Source organism: Pseudopipra pipra, chromosome 4, assembly GCF_036250125.1.
Source record: "Pseudopipra pipra isolate bDixPip1 chromosome 4, bDixPip1.hap1, whole genome shotgun sequence".
In the NCBI taxonomy this organism is placed as follows: domain Eukaryota; kingdom Metazoa; phylum Chordata; class Aves; order Passeriformes; family Pipridae; genus Pseudopipra; species Pseudopipra pipra.
This window is the reverse complement of record NC_087552.1, coordinates 55,135,082-55,152,543: the sequence shown is the minus strand read 5'-3', so window position 1 is coordinate 55,152,543 and position 17,462 is coordinate 55,135,082.

Below are 17,462 nucleotides of genomic sequence, written 5' to 3'. Positions count from 1 at the left end.
ACAAGAGAATGAGATGTTTAGAGAAGGACCAAAGGAGAGGAAGGGGTGTTTGAGGTGTTTTGCGGTGTAGCAAGCATGGAAAATCAGAATCAGAGATTTAGAGAATCATTTAGGTTGGAAAAGACCTTAAGAACATTGAGCCCAGCCATTAATCTAACACTCCCAAGTCCACCAATAAGTGATATCCCTAACCATAACATCTATATGTCTTTTAAAACACCTCAGGGGGTAGAAACTCAACCACTTCCCTGGGAAGTTTGTTCTAATGTTGGATAACCCTTTCAGTGCAGAACTTTTTCATTATGTCCAACCTGAACTTTCCCTGTCACAACTTTATGCTGTTTCATCTTGTCCTGTCATTTTTTATTTAGGAAAAAAAAGACTGACCTCCACCTCACTACAACCTCCTTTCGGGTGGCTGTACAGAGTGATCAGTTCTCTCCTGAGGCTTCTTTTCTCCAGGCTGACCAACCCTAGCTACCTCAGCTGCTCTTTATAAGGCTTATTCCCTAGAGGTAAAGGGGACAGGAGAGGATGGTTGGGTGCACAATGCTGCTCAGTGTACTTACCTGACCATGTCCTACATTCCATTGCCACAGTCTGTCTTGTTTTCTGGTTAAATTCCATTTCAAACTATTGTCTTGGGTGAAGGGCTCTTTTGTGTGTGCATGTATGTGTGTGGGAAGGCTAAGTGCCAGTGACTGGAGTGCCTGAGGGTCTGTGTGTCTGGGTCACCAGCAAGAATGATGAGCGTGTGTACATAAGTCAGTGTATGATCACAAGCTAATATCAAGTCAGACTAGTTGGTGAGTAAGTGGGACCAGAGAAAGACTGTGTGACCTCTGTGTATGTGAATATCTATCTGAAGAGCAATGGGAGAGAAGGAGAATCCAGGACTAGGCTTACATACTCATATGTGTGTGAGTGTAGGTCTGAATACCAGCACCTGGAGTGGGACTGTGGCCTTGGAGGTGGCATGGCCAGATGTTACCAAGTGAGGAGCCTGGGATCCATGGGCAGCAACCAGGCAGAACAAGTGTCTGGAGGTGTGAACATTATATACTTTTATTTGTTCTCACTACTGGATCTTTATCCTGATCATCCAGTGAAGGGAATGGCATGAGGCTGTTGTGGTGTTCGTGCTCATGCAAGTGCTGCATGTGCCTGCACGTATTGATAAGTGGGGCTGGCTATGTATACAAGTGAGCATGTATCGTATACATAGGTCTATGTGTATGCCTACTGAGAATGCTACTGATTGCACCCAGTGGCAATGTTACTCTGTTGTTAGATTTGGCAATTCCCTATCAATATATGTACAAAATGGCATATAAAGTCATGGCTGGGCTTCGCGAACGAAGATTTGGGAAGGGCTCTACCCACGTTTGTTGCAAGCGCGTTGGTGGCTGAAGAGGCCAATACGAGGCCAATACGAGACAGGCACGTTGCAAAAGGCACAACAGAAACACTCCTTAGATGGTAAATTCTGCAAGGCACGATTCTTTCTGCATTGCCTTTTCTCCTCAGGGGTGATCCTGCGTGCTTTCTCAAAAGCATCAGCAGCGTTATAGGTGGTGTGAATCCAGGTCTCCCGATTGGAGGCCAGAGTAGACCAGTTATGGTGATCAATATGGCCAAGGCTGAGATGTTGTTTTAGGGAGTCCTTGTATCTTCTCTTCCAGGCTCCTCTCTTGTGGCAGCCGGTGGCAAGTTCACCACAAAGGCATATAAAGTATTTCAACTTTAAATATGCTAATAGTGACTTATCTGCATAAGCTGTATGCATCATGGCTAGGCTTCACGAACGAAGATTTGGGAAGGCATGCTGTATGCATGATATGTTGAATGTATGTATTAATTTTTGAGGAGGATATATAAGTTCTTTTTTAGATAGAATTATTTTATTCTGTATTTTTTATAATGTTTTTCTTGCATGGAGTGTTCTTAAGTACCTGGTTAAGCTATATAAGTTCTTAGAGCAGTATGTATCACTATTCTGAAGACATAGGCCCAGACATGAGATATTTTACTGGCAGTAATAAGGTGCTCCCAGCAAATGTCATAAATGGAGATGGATAATGGAGAAAGGACTGACAGCCAAGATAGGGATTGATTCACCTGAAATACTATCAGCTTTACTGTCACAAGAAGACCCCCATGATATGAAGTGGCAGCAGCCCATGGAAGAATCCCTGTCTTCAGAATCATCATCACCACAGATGACAATGCTACAGGAAGTTAAGGTACACCTGAAATCATGCAAGGAATTTAAATAGTTTTCCTGGATTCTTGACCCAAATCCAAGTCCTTCTGGCCTGTAACCAGTCAAGATGAAATCTAATTAGCTGTTGTGCATATGTGGCTGAGAGAGCATAGTAATATCTCCATTAAGATGAAATATTAAATTATAAATATAAATTTATTAAGGACTGTAATTTGCCCTTGAATGGGGGGTAATTATATTCTTTTCAATAAGTGTTGTAATTCTTCTATCACTCTTAAAATAATCAAATAGCTGGCTGCAGCTTCTTAATCGTGGGTATAATTATATTAAGTTCAATTATAATGTTAAAACATTTCAACTTTGCTTAGAAATAGGTATGTAACTACGAGTTTATTATTGGGGTTTTTATGTTGGCTGTTTAAGAACCAGCTTTGTACAGAAGAACAAACCATGAAATATTTAAATGTGATTAAATTGATTTAATATATGATAGTCCCATCTGTATGTCATTTCTGATGTGTGGCTGCCACACACAAAATTAAAAGATAAATAATGTGATTACAATCAGATTAGTGAGTCTGCGCAAGTAAATGAAATTGCAAATCTATATGAGTGAAAACTGCACTTCCTAGCGAGACCACTTTGCATATCATTAGCTTAAAATGAATTTCCAACATTCATATAAAATACTGACTGGAAAATCCAACCTTTTTAATAATACTGTATAAGTCCAGAAAACCTTTCATCTGTTGGGGCATGGATTACTGCCTATTTCCTGCTGGAACTTTTCACCTCATATTTAGTTAAAAACAGAATAATTAATGTATATCGATCATTGGTCAAATTGAAGGAAGCAGGCTTTTAGGGGACAGAAAATTTTTGTTTCCACTGTGTTTGGGCACCAGGAGTAAACAGAAGGATCATCATTTTACTGAAGAAATACCACGTATATAGTCAAATAGTTCAACACAGTATGCAACTGCGTGGTAGTGTCATAAAATAAAGGATGGTTATATATACACATGTATTAAAAACAATGCTTCTCCATTAAAAAACTCCATAAACCAAAGGAGTGCATTAAATTTGTGGTCTTTGGGAAGAGACTGCTTTGAACCTCAGAGAAGTTGCTTTTCAAGTATGGAATTACTATTGGTATCAGTTTTAACTCCAAAACTTTCATGCATCTGTACCTGAAAGAGTTTTAGACATCACAGTTCAATTTAGTTTAAATTCTGTGTAAAATGAGTCTAGTTGTGCTCCGATGCCACAGAATATTGACATTAGTAACAAAAAAAACATAGCTAGACAGAGTGTGAAACTCTGACAAAGAAACTTCTGGGGATTTCAAACTGGAGTTAAGCTGAATTGTATTCTAAGTTCTGTTAAAGAGCAGCAAAAAGTGAATCATATTTAAGTTTGGTATTTAACATTCACTCTTTTGATCTCAATGAAATCACCTGACAGTTCACTTGATAAAGGTTATTCCAGGATAAGTTGCTTTCTATAGCCTCTATTATTGTTGTAAGGAAAAAATGTTAAAAATTATGGCATTTAAACAATGGATTGTTCATCATTCCAAATCTTTATATCGGTATTCATTTCTTTGGAAAGACATAATCCAGGTCACCAAATATTACAGGTTTGACAGAGAAATTATTATGGAAAATATTTTTCCTGAATATCTTCAGTAAATCATCCTACTTTAAGTTGTAAATTCCAGAAGATATGTTAAATTTCCTCGGAGTGAGCAAAACATCAAATCTCCAGAATGTTTTTGTCTACCAAATATAAATATATTCTTCAAAAAAAAAATGTACTTATTTGATGGAGACACATTATATTCACTACATTCCATGATAGCTTTACAAATTTCACATAGCTTGAGCATTTTAAAGCCATTAAACACATAAGTGGACTAGAAGTGACCACCATTACAGGCTTGAATGGATTTATTTATTATTATGTTTATGTCTTTCTTAGTTCAAAAGAATTCTTGTTTTTAGACTTGAATGAGTGTCACAATATTAGCAGCCATTTTATTATTACTTTCATATTATATTGTCATTTTCTCCAAAAGCATTCAAATTTATTCAAAAGTGAGGACAAACAATATCATAAAGCTGTTTCAAAAGCAAATTTTTTCACACAAAATGGATTTTTTTTAGTTTATTAATATGTAGGGAAAGTATAGAGAGTAGCTTTGCTTTTTATATATTCCCATACGACTAGACAAACAGGAGAAATATTAATCAAAATATGTTCTATTACTTTTAGAAATCTCATTGTAAAGATCTCTGTGTCATTCAGGTTACTGATCAGAACAGAGTTCAAATATTTTATGGGAAAAATCAGTTTTATGAAGAGGGGATGAAAGAGAAGGCCTGCAAAGAACAGTGCTTACCAACATCAAGAAAGAGAGAATGTTAAATCTCATAGCTATTAAAGTCAGACTATATGTCTTCAAAGATTATTTTTATGTAGATATGACAAAGTTATAACAAGTTAGATGGTCATATACTTTTATTTATTTAGATTTTTATAAGTAAATTCTGTATCTATTCAAGTATTACATTAATTTTTTGGCAGAGAATATATAGAAACATATCAATGTCTCTAAAATCAATATCATCCCAAAACAGCTTAGAAATTAGGCTTTCTAAAGGGTTCTTCTAATGGGGAAAAAAAAATTTACTTGTCATATCTAGTTCAGCAACAATGTCTCTCAAGTGCTTTACCAGCAGGATTACACACTTGGAAATGTACACCAGGACACTCAGAGTGATTTATTTTACTGAGTTCCAAGGTCCAAATCTTCAAACCACTTAATTGTACTTCATAATGGCAAGAGAATAATAATTTTAATAAATAAATTAAATAAATTGTAACAGCAGCCAACTTCTGTATTAGCAGAAAGCTCAGCATAGGAGTCTCACTTCAGGGTCATATAAGTATGAATTACTTGCAGCAAATATTTTAGATTTAAGAATTATAATTAATAGGGTCAAAAAAGTGAGTCAAGCTAGGCTAAGAACCGCTTATTGTTTGCTTTTGATATATAACAACTGACAAGATTCTGCTTGTCACCAACAGTGGAATATAATACAAAGAATCTTTTTTGTGAATCAGTGACAATTTTTAATAAGAGATCAGGAAATATTTACAGTAAAATCAGTAGGTGAGATAATAGCAAAAAAAAAAATTCTGAGACAACTTTACAGATGACATCTTCACCTTCAGATGTGAACATCACAAGAAAAAGTTAGAAAGCATTACAAGACTGGCTGATAAAGGAAAAGCAAAGGGAGGAATGATAGGTATGCTGGGAAAAGTTACAATAACTTCAAAAGCTTAAGTGAATTATATTTCTTAAAAGAGATCACTACTACCTTCCTACATTGTGTATGTCAGTGACAAACTCCTTTTGTGTTTTCAGTCTCGTAGCATTTTATTCAGAATTTCTTAGCTGCTAGGACATAGGAATTAAGGGCAAGTCTTCTAGATATCCTGTCACATCTAATAGTTCTGCATCATAACTTACAGAGTTTAAGGACTTATAAACAATCTCAGACTACATTATTAGAAAATTTATGATGATATTATAAGAATCACTCACTTTAATTATATGCAATAAGTCAAGGTTAAATGAGAAAATATCACTTGTGCAGGTGTGAAAGCTTATAGCAGTTCCAATAGGGAAAGCCCCTCGGGAAGTGGAATTTAAATTGGACACAGACACCTACTTGAAAAAAAACATTGAAGTTACTGGGCTGCAACATGATGTACAAGTACTGGAATACAGAGTGTCAAACAGAGTTCATCACTTGATGATAAATTGCCTGGAGCACCTCAGAAAGAAAGAAAGTAAAGTTTAAAGGAAGTTTTTCAGAGTTTGCAGGCAAGAGCGGTAGGATACTGTGAACTGTTAAGATTAAGTGGCATTAAAGGATAGGAAATAAGGCACTAAGAGTAGTATGACTTTCAGAAGTCACAGAAAATATTGGAAGATAATAGTATTCGGGAAACTACAGCAAGAAAGGATAGCTTCAGAGCCTTGGTGAAGTTCTTCAGTTTAGCAGTGAATATCTTAGCTCTTTTCCTAGCCATGTTGGATCACACATTCAGACCTTTTGAGTTTCAGTTGACAGCTATCTTTGTGGTTTTGTATGATTTCATTACATATTGTACATAAGGAATCACATTAGGCTGTTGTGTCAAGGAATTTATTCTAAACAGTTTCCTTTTAAGATTGTAAGAGCTTGTGTGAGAGACTAGAGAAATTGATTACTGGTTCAAAACAACTGAAGGAGCAGGTGGCAGGCACGGCAGGTTCTGCCAAGGTGGGATGGTGCACCGCTCTACACCCTCCACTTCTGGAGCCTCTAGTCCAGCCCAGAATAGCTATTAGTTACTGGCACACCACAGGCCCCACCTGTGGGGGAGGGCCCCTAGAGACCAGAGCAGATAAAAGCAGTTACACAAAAGTACATGTGACCGTGACCCACCATTTGGATTTTATAGCAGCCGAAGTTGTGATGGATTCAAGCAGTGACTATTAATTTTTCTCTGTCCCTTGCTTTTCTGTCTCTCTCTCTCTCTTTAACTCTCTCTCTTTTCCTACCTTTCTCTTCTCAAAATCTGGATAACTTAAAGTTGGGTATGTTAGAGTTTGCTAAGTCAATGCTTTGTGAAATGCTTTATTTTGATTGAATGTTGCTTTAAAATTTGTCAAGTACCTTATTCTAACTAAATGCTCTAAAGCTTTGCAAGTAAATGTGTGTTGTTCAAACTCCTGAGAACTTTGTTGGGTTCTCCCTTGCACCTTCCCAGGAAATCGAAGTACCTTAAGCCCCTTTTAAAATACTCACCAAATGAGTCTGGGGCTTTACACTATGCAAAACCAGAACTAGCACAAAAAGATGTCCATATCTTTTTTGAGGCTCACTAAATAAAGAGCAATATGATAGATGTGAGGCATGAGTCATTTTTAAAAAATAGATGTTCTCTCCCATCAAAAAAGTAAAACCCAGATCACAAAAAATAATTCTGACATGAACATTAATGAAGGATTAGACTAAAATCTCTGTGACTGTAATAGGTGGAAAAATTCCTGACCTGTCTGAAGGTAAGCCTCTGCTATTGATGGTCTGTGTTAGAGCCACTGGGGCTGTGCAGCCATGGTTCACCAAAATAGGATTCCCACCAGGTCTCACCACCATGAAGCAGGCATTTTCCATGTCTGTACCCATCCATCATCATATTCGTTATCTGTAACAACCTTATTTGCAGAGTTTATATGGAAAATATAAGCCATAGGTCTCCTGGGCTACTAAATCCAGTTCTATCATAATTGTACTATATTTGCTGCTTTTTTGTTGGTTTGTTGTTTTTTTTTTTTTTTTAAGTTTGATCTAGATTTGTGTTAAAACTGACTTCTTTTGGGCCTTTTTTCAATCTTTATATAAGACTGATGTAGAGCAAGGAGGTTTTTTTTTTTATTTTCTATGTTTTAGTTTCTGAAGATCACCTTCTTCACAGGCTCTTGTGATTCTGTAGTTTGCCTCTTATGAGCCCAGTTGCATTACACACCCTGCTTTTGGTAAAGCTTCTTAAAAAGTTTTGTCTGCTTACAGATCACTTCTCCTTTTGTTCTGTCTAGAGTATGATTCATCAGAAAAAAAAGATTTAAAGAATGAATTTCTTATGTGAATGGTATGCCTGACAAGTTTGTATACAGCTAGCTGAAGTAATTCTTAACTTCACTTTTATTTGGTCTTTGCCTTGTACTACTGTTCTCCTAATATCCTCATCATTTATGAGCTTAAATAATTAAATATTGTATTATACTGCTTTGCAGAAGTTAGATTCCTGTTTCTAAGGAAAAATACTGCATTCATTTTTAATTGAAACATTCAGTTCAGTTAATGAAGTTGATTTGATGCTTAAGATAATAAAATCTGTTATTCAGCTAGTACTTAAAATAAATCAGTTTTGAACTTCATTTTGAGTTATAGTTCACTGGACCCCAATGTCTATGCCATTAGCAATAACAAGGTTCTTATACCCAGTCAGGACTCAGACATTTCTCCTTGTGACTTCTTTGTAGGTCTCATTCTTTACCTCATACACTTTCTTGCAGCATGCTTACTTAGCATGGGGCTTCTGAGAACTGCAGGTATAACTATTGTTTGCTCTATCAGTAGGGAAATTATGGCCCTGTCTTTACTTTTACATTTACAATGCTTTTTTCACCAAATAAAACCCAGAGCCAGAATCAACTTCTTCCCATTCACACCAGTCATGTTAAAATGTGTTACTCTGTAGAAAAGAATGAAAAAAACTTTGTGTTAGAAAAGGAAGCAGTGGTGCAGTAGCAATGAAAATAAATAAATTCAACTTTTTGGTTTAATGTAAGGAGTACATGAATTCTATATTCATTGTCTCCTTCTACTAAACTATAAAGTGTAGTAGGAAAGAGCAGAACCACATCTAATCAGGTAGCCTGACTCTGAAAGTAGACTGACGTTTGCTAACTGATACTTAAGAAGTGTAAAAAACAAAGGCAATCTTATATGATGCTTCCTCAATAGTGTCCTAGCCTCTAAGAACTTGAAGCTCAGGGATTTTGTACTTCAGACGAGAACTTAGTTTACAAAAGATTTTATATCACTTGTACTCTGAGAATTCTGCTATAGTAACCACTGTAAGAATAATATATGATGTGATTTATTTTGAGACCAAATCTAAACTTCATAAGACTGTCCACAAATTTATATGAGACAACTATTGCATAAAACATAGAACAGTTAATTAGACAGGGAGAAAAATGAAGATCTTTATTCTTCCTGATGAGTGTGAAGACAACAAGAAAAAAATTATTTCATTTACATTTTTTTCCTGGCACAAATAAACTTTAGCAGATGACCTTTCATAACATATACATAGGCATACAGGAATACAGAGGCAACATAGCTTTATGTGGAAGGGTAAAGCATGTTCCTCTAACCTCAGTGTATTCTACAGCCAGGCATCTAGAATGTGGCAAGATACTGAGCTGAATGCCAGCAGACATTTCCTGGGTGAGGTTTTGAACAGTAAGTATAATGAAGCCATTTGCTAGAAGCATCATCAGTCCTTTTCCTTTAAGAAAAAGGTTAAGGTTGTGGTTAAACAGAAGGCTGAAGTGTACCTTCAAGTAAAATATCTGTATGGTAAGATACAAAGCTTATCTCTGTTAGTTTTTTCATACAAGTTAGCTATGTGCAGCTATGAACTGAGATCTCTCAGATTCTCCTCAGCCTTCACTGAGAATTAGTGATTAATTACTTCAATCACTTCATTGGTCAGTAGAGAAAGAGCAGGCCTCCCATAACATCTCATTTCTTGTTTTTAGATATGTCTCTAAAATATGTGGGATTAAAACCTTCTTAGTGGTGCTTATTTCTCTACTATACCTCTTGGAAAAAAACTTTGTGTTTGATGTACCTTGATATTAGATGAAATTAATTTGCCTCAGGAGTGCAAGATCTAAGTGTCTTGTTACTTAGTGAGATAATTTTGGATCCAGTTTTAAGGCTTTTAACAGTTCACCTAGAATATTTAAACCTAAACATTAGTCAGAGAGTTGACTTCCATTCTGTGGAACAAAATCCTAGAATTTAGGAGTTTGGGATATATATCCTTTATGATTTTTGCTTTAGGCTACAGCAAGTCTCTGATAAGAGACAGTAAATTTTCTTAACTTTGAATGTTAATCTCAGCCATTTCCAATCTATTAATAAATCAATATTAAACTTACCTTCATTAAAAAGGTGATTTTGTGCTTCTCTTCTTTCTCTTTCCCTTGTCAAAAGTCTATCTTAGGTCATTAACACTTTACTAGTTTAGTTTTGATTGGTTTTGTTTTTCATAAATGTTCCCATTATTTCAATGTATTTTGAGGCAATTGTGGCCTATTACAGTATTTCATCTTCCTTCCAGTATAACATGGAATGAACTAATTGTTTATGGGTTTTACTCATATCATGGGGTTGAGCCAAAACACACTTGTATTTTCCAAATGATTTGGTCAAAATAACTGAGATAATAGAAACAAATGGCTTGATATGAACATTAAATTCTGGTTGTTGTCTTTCAGGTCTATTTTAAAAAGCACTTTTGACTGTCTCCAAGGTATATCTGGTATATCTGAAATACCAATATCTGGTATTTCAGAAAATTAAAAATTCAGGATATATCCCACACTTGCAATAATTTTGGTTTCAGACAATTTAAGTTTAAATAAGGATTTGTTCTGCTTGTACTTCCTGATCTGTATTCAATCCTTTCACAGGATACATTGTATAACTTAAAACAGTACATGAATTATTTTTGGTGCATTCTTACATAGAAAAGAATGGAGGAGGTGGATTTTCTATTTCTTAGATAATTATTTTCTCTTAATTTAGGATTAATTTGGGTATCCTTGCTTGCAAAAAACACCAATTGTAAATGTATCGCTTCTGAATTACTCCTCTGAAGTCAGAGATTAGTCATTGGGTTATACCGCATGCATAAAAATACAAGAATTTGGCTCTCAGATTCTAACTGATGATATTAGATTTACTAGAGGAGGTTGCTTTCAATCATATCAAGCCTTTAAAATGTAACAAGTAGCACTGGACAGAACATGATCTCTTAGTCTAGCTTGTCTTTTTCTAACCCAGATGTTATATAAGAAAAGACATAAACCTCACCAAGTCTGCATTATGTGCACAATTTTCTTACTGACTGTTAGGAGAGTGGTAGCATTAAGGATATAGCTCTCCAACCAGAATTATGAGTTAATAATCCCCTTTCAAGTGTAATGAACTAAAAGGATATTATGAATTCCAGAATTCATATTTGATTTGTTTTTCTTTATGTTCATAAATTAGGAAATTAATAAACTCTAGTAAAGTGGTAAATGTGAGCAAAACAAATTTTCTTATCAATGTCCTGTTTGTTTTACAGCTAACAAGAGAGAGAATAGGTGAGATTTGCTATATAGCAGAAATTATGTCATTGCTACAAATCCTCAGACCACAGCTCTTCTGCATTTCTCTATGAACCCTCATGTCAACAAGCTGTGTTTTTTCTCAGCTCTCAACTACTACAGCCCAAATAATTTCCAAGTAGGCTGTTTATGTGTACATGTGAATAAAACTTGTGTTTTAGAGCTTCAGCTGCCAAGGAAGCATCTTCATAGTAATTTTTATTTTATATTTTGTCAAGTGTACATTTATGAAGGAGGACAGAATCTCTTTGTGCATGCACAATTTATATATAGCTTTGTTCTTTCAGCTAGACTGGTCAAAATTAGTCACTGAACATTCAAAGAAAGCCTTGTAATATATAAAATTCCCTCCCTGGAGGGAGGGAATAAATGCTGTTTAAGATATTGAATTGTTGGAACAGAGCCAGTAACGTAATTCTTATATAGTTAGATTTTCAGATGACTCATCAGATCTTCTGCTAATCTATGCTTTGAGGCTTGAAGAATATGGTCTTTAAAATCTCCCAAACATAAGTAATTTTTAAAAACACAATAATATTGAGGAATCCACCATTTAGATCTGTTTCTAAATGTGATACAGTAGCTTCTACCCAAGATAAATCTAGAAAGATGAGTATACACTGTAATCCTGTTTCTTAATTTACTATGAAAAATGAAATGGAAACACAAAAACTCGTGCTTATCTGTAAGCATGATAAAGAAAATTGCCCTTCAAACTAATTTAAATCAACTAGATTTTGGAAATGAAAGCTTAGATACAAAAACATACCTTTATTTTGTGCAAAGCTTGTGCTTTACTTTGTGACTTTTCCATTTCTTCTGACTGCTGATCCATGGTAATGTCTTCTACTTTTTTTTGTGTGCTCATCTATTGTCTTTAAATTCATAACTGCAAATCAAATATCATCTTCTCAAACACTAAGCTAAAGAGAACTGTCTTTGCCAAAGTCATTGTCAGCAACATTGTCACTTCTCTCCCAGTGAATTTACGCATTCATGACATAAATGAGAAAATTGGTCTTTTCTTATTCTTTTTTTCCTTCACCTTTCATTTATTTATTTATTTACTTATGTATTTTTAATGCAACCATTGGTATTAACAATCTATTGCATAGTATTAGACTTGACATGGGAAGAAAACAGCCTAATACAGCAGTGTTATACATTTTACAGTAAAATTAAAAAGAAAGGAAATGACCTCATTAGTATAAAAAGAGATAAAAAAGCACAGTAGTGAAAAACACTAATGGCCTCCAAGGAAAGAATGTGGATATTATTTTTTAAATTACTTAGATTTCCACCTTAGCAACAACAACCTACAATGTCAAAAGTAATGTGAGCCTTAGAATGCATGATGGCAAAGGCCAAGATGGAAAATATCCCTAGGGAAGGTTTCCATTATTTTTGACATATTAAATTCTTTCTGCTTTTATTCATGAGTAGCAGAGTAAAAGGAAAGGCTTGTCTGCTGAATTTAACTACTGATTCTTCTCTGTAAAATGAAAATTTTTGGTTCTTTCTCTTCTAAGCTGGTGGGTTGGGGGGAGAGGAGAAAACCCTAGTTCATAAGCACAGATGTTACAGTAAAATTCCTTATAGTGCTATGCAGACTCTTATCAGTTAGCTGACCTTTAATTCACCTGTTCAGTTTGACAGTGAAGTAATTAAGACATTGGCTTTTAGGTTATTAACATATACCTCCACTTACTCCCTTCATAAAGCTAGAACAGATCCCATAATACTGGTGAATTCATAAAATCATAGATTTGTAGAATGAATTGGGTTGGAAGGGACTTTTATGGATCATTTAGTTTCAACACCCCTGTATTTGACAGGGGTACCTTCCACTACATAGATTGCTCAAAGCCTTATCCAATCTGAACTTCAACATTTCTAGGGATGGGGCATCCACAGTTCCTCAGGGCAACTTTTCAAGTCCCTCACACTCTCTGAGTAAGGAATTTCTTCCTTATATCTAGTCTCAATCTACCATCTTTCAGTTTAAATCCATTCCTCCTTGTCCTCTCAGCTCTCTTGTAGGCCTCCATTAGGTACTGGAAGGCTGCTGTAAGGTGTCCCTGGAGCCTTTTCTCCAGGCTGAACAACCACAGATCTCTCAGCCTGTCTTCATAGGAAAGATGCTTCAACCTATTGATCTCTTCATGGCCCTCATCTGGCCCTCCAGCAGTTCCTGTCCTTCTTTGTGTTGAGGGCCCTAGGAATGGATACTGTACTCCAGGTGGAGTCTCATGAGGGCAGAGTAGAGGGCAAGAATCAGCTCCCCTGACCTGCTGATCACACTTCTTTTGTTGAAGCATAGGATATATTTGGCTTTCTGGACTACATTTCTAATTTTTCATCTACCAATATCCCCAAGACCTTCTCTACAGGGCTGCTCTCAGTTCATTCCCCAGTTTGTGCTGCTGCTGGGGATTGCCATGACCCAGTTGGAGGACCTTGCACTTTTCATTGTTGTACTTCATGAAGTTCACTTTGTTCTACTTCTCCAGTATGTCAAGATCCCTCTGGATGACATACCTTTCCTCTAGCATATCAACTGCATCACTCAGCTTGGTGTCACCTCCAAACTTGCTGAGACTTTACTCCATCCCCCTGTTTACATCATTAATAAAAATATTGACAGCACCATTTCCCATACAGATCCCCCATACGATTTGTTACTGATCTCCATTTGGGCACTGAGACCTTAACTGAAACTCTCAGCCAATTGCTTACCCATCAAAAAAATGCACCCATCAAACCCACATCTCTCCAATTTAAAGTCAAGGATGTTGTGTGGAACCATGCCAAAGTCCTTACAGTAGCCAAGGTAGATAATATCAGCTGCTATTCCCTTATCCACCAGTGCAGTTACTCCATGTAGATTAGCCAGGCGTAATTTGCTGTTTTTGAAGCTGTGTTGGCTGTCTCTAATCACCTCCCTGTCATCCCTGTGTTAATTCAGATTAATTGTTCTTTTTCTAATCTCTGTCATCATTCATAGCAGAAGTGTCTTGTAACAAAGATTCTACATTGTCAATTACAATATATATTGATAAGATTTTTCTCCAAATCATATCTTTACATGTGCATTCTTTTTCCATACTTGAAAAAGGTAGGGATCTGCTGTTATTCCAGTTTTTCAGGTGAGAAGTCATTGCTAATTGTATATTCTATCGAAGATTATTTCATTTTCCAGCACGGTCATTTGTTTCTTATACAAGATAGGCATATTGGCCTTTTTAGCCACCAATGCGATTACAACAAATGTGGGTTGAGCCCTTCCCAAATCTTTGTTTGCAAAGCCTAGCCATGATGATGATATTTGTTTCTTATACTGATCAATGTCTGTCTGCATATAAAAAATAACAAAAAATAATTATAACATTGGGTTGAGAACTCATAATTTATTAATCTGTTCCTAATGTCACCCATGAATCATATGTTCACAACAGAATGATGGTTTAAGTTTATAGGCAGAGGAAGCGAATCAATGTGGAAACAATGTTTTTTTCCCAACATACAATGATTTTAAAATAACTATTTCCAAAAAAGTATTTAGGCACACATCCTACATAGAATGAATACATTCTGCTAATTAATAATTGACAATAGCAAATAACATTTCAGTTATAAACATGCAAACTAAGCTGCCAAATTATGTAGACTTGTTACAAGCTGCATTGCTTATCTTCTCTATTTTCTCCATTTCCAACCACTTCAAAATTCATGTGCTTCTATTTATATAAAACCTGCACACTCAGCTTCTGTGCATATACCAATATTTCTACTAGAATACTTCATAAAGTATGAGGCAAGCTGAAATTCTTCTTAAAGAGATTCTTTTAGTTCTAATTTCAGTAGTTTAATTGTCGTTGTGGGCAGCTTTTGTTTATAATGTACCCTGTGGTGCAGAAAGCACTAGTGGCCAGAGTCCCTGAAGAGAAATTAAAAAAAAAAAAGTATAAAAAATTATAAACAAACCATGAACAGCTGCTGAAGATATTATTGTTCAGATTGCAGAGATACTTTTATATAAGGCTAGAAAAAATAATCAACAAAAAACATATAGTCCTTTTAGAACATGGCTGTGGTGGGAATGACATCATTATGCTTAGAAGCAGAGCAGAAAAGGGCACAACTTCTAGTGCTCATCAGATCTGTTCTGTAAAGTTATAATCTAGGTTTTTAAAGAATCTTTTGGACCAGTTTGTACGAACTGTGTGATACCCCCAGTTGATTTCTGCCAAGTTGAAGTCACCCATAAGGACAAGGGCAGTTGACTTGGAAATGTCCCTTAGTTCCCCAAAGGATTATTTGTTGGCATCATCATTCCAGAGATGAGGTCTATAGTAGACTCCCACAACAACATCCACATTTTTTGTTTTCCCCTTGATTCTTACCCAGAGGCTCTCAACTCTGCCATTGCCAGCTGTGAGCTCCGTACATTCCATCACTTCCATTACATCCAATGCCACTCTCCTGCCTCTTCTACCCTGCCTATCCTTTCTAAGGACACTGTAACCGTCCAACAGGGCACTCCAGTTATCGGACTTATCCCACCAGACTTCACTTATATCAATGATATCAAATCTCTGGGACTGGGCCAAAGCTGCAACCTTGTTTTGTTTGTTCCTCATGCTGAATGCATTAGTGTAGAAATGTTTTAGGTGTGGTACAACACATCATGAAGCAGATTGAGAGATCCCATTAGTGCTCAAGTTTTGGCACATGCCATTGTTCATCACTGGCAAGTCTGGTATTTTCCCTTTCCCTTTTTTTCAAGCTAGTTTAAACCTCTATCAACAAGCCCCGCTAGCTCCTGCACTAGAACTCTTTTTCCCCTCTGAGATAGGCACATCCTCAGCAGGTGTCAGTGGACCAGGTGTTGAGTAGATCATTCCTTGGTCAAAACACTTAACATTTTTCCACTTATACCAACTTCAGAGCCACGCATTGACCTGATGGATCTGCCTATTCCTATCAGTATTATTCCCTGTTACTGGAAGGGTTGGGGATATTAGAACCTGTGCTCCTGATCCTTCAACCAATCATTCCAAGGCCCTGAAGTCTCTTTTGATTGCCCTAGGACTTCTCTTTGTCACTGTCAGCTTGAACAACGAATAACTGATACTAATCAGAGGGCCTTACAAGACTGGAGAGTTTTCCAGTAATGTCCCTTACCTGAGCCCCTGGGAGACAGCAGACTTTCCTATGTGTTGGATCTGGTATGCATATCAGGCCCTCCCTTTCCATTATAAGGGAGTCTCCTATTACAATTACCCTTCTTTTCCTCTTGACAGAGGAGGTCACGATGCGAGGTGCAAACGTTGCTGTTTCAGGAGGTCCTTCTGTCCCAGAAGGACATTTGTTTTATTTCTGTAGCACAAACCACTGTAATGAGATGCCAGTACATACCAGGCATTTATGAGCATTTCAGGTTTAAAAAGAGGCTTAAATTTGAAGGTCAATTTAACTGTTCAATGGAAATGTAGGTTATGAGGGGATATAAGCTTCTTCCAGCTTTGTAAGCAAAAATTAATTTAAATCAAAGTAATCTCATTGAGTCAAACGGACGTTATCAAGGCCAATTTTGACATCCAATTTCCTTATGCTCAAATTTAGAAAGGAAAAACAGTCATGTTCTTTACTCCCTTTGGTAAAACTTACAACATAAAATGCTTATCTACTCATACAGAATCAGATGTTTCTATAGCCTAGAGTTTAGAGTGCTTAGCTGGAGAGGCAAATCCTGAATTTTCACACTAGAAATTGTAAAGTTGTTCAGAGCACGTATACAGGCTCCAATCCTACACATGTGTTAGGAAATGAACAGTTTTTTCTGTGAATGGTACTGGTATGTACAATGCTTTTCGGCATTGAACTGCTTGGTATTTTTGAGAGTTGAGAAATTCTGTATGCTCCCACTGGCTGTAAAGTCAGTGTTCATGGTGGTATTTTTAGATTCCTTGGGAATTTAGGTTTCCCCATGGATGTTTTACTTGTTTGTGGGTCTAACTTTGCATTTAGATCTTGTCTTATTTCTCAATTGAATACTTCATCTTTATTTTCCATGTCATTGACCTTATCACATATTCAAAATAAAAGATTTAAGATTTAATAGTAATTCCTGCAAACATGTAGTAACCAGACTTTATAATAGAACTGTTACACAGTGCACCATTTTAATATCTCCTCTCTTATTAA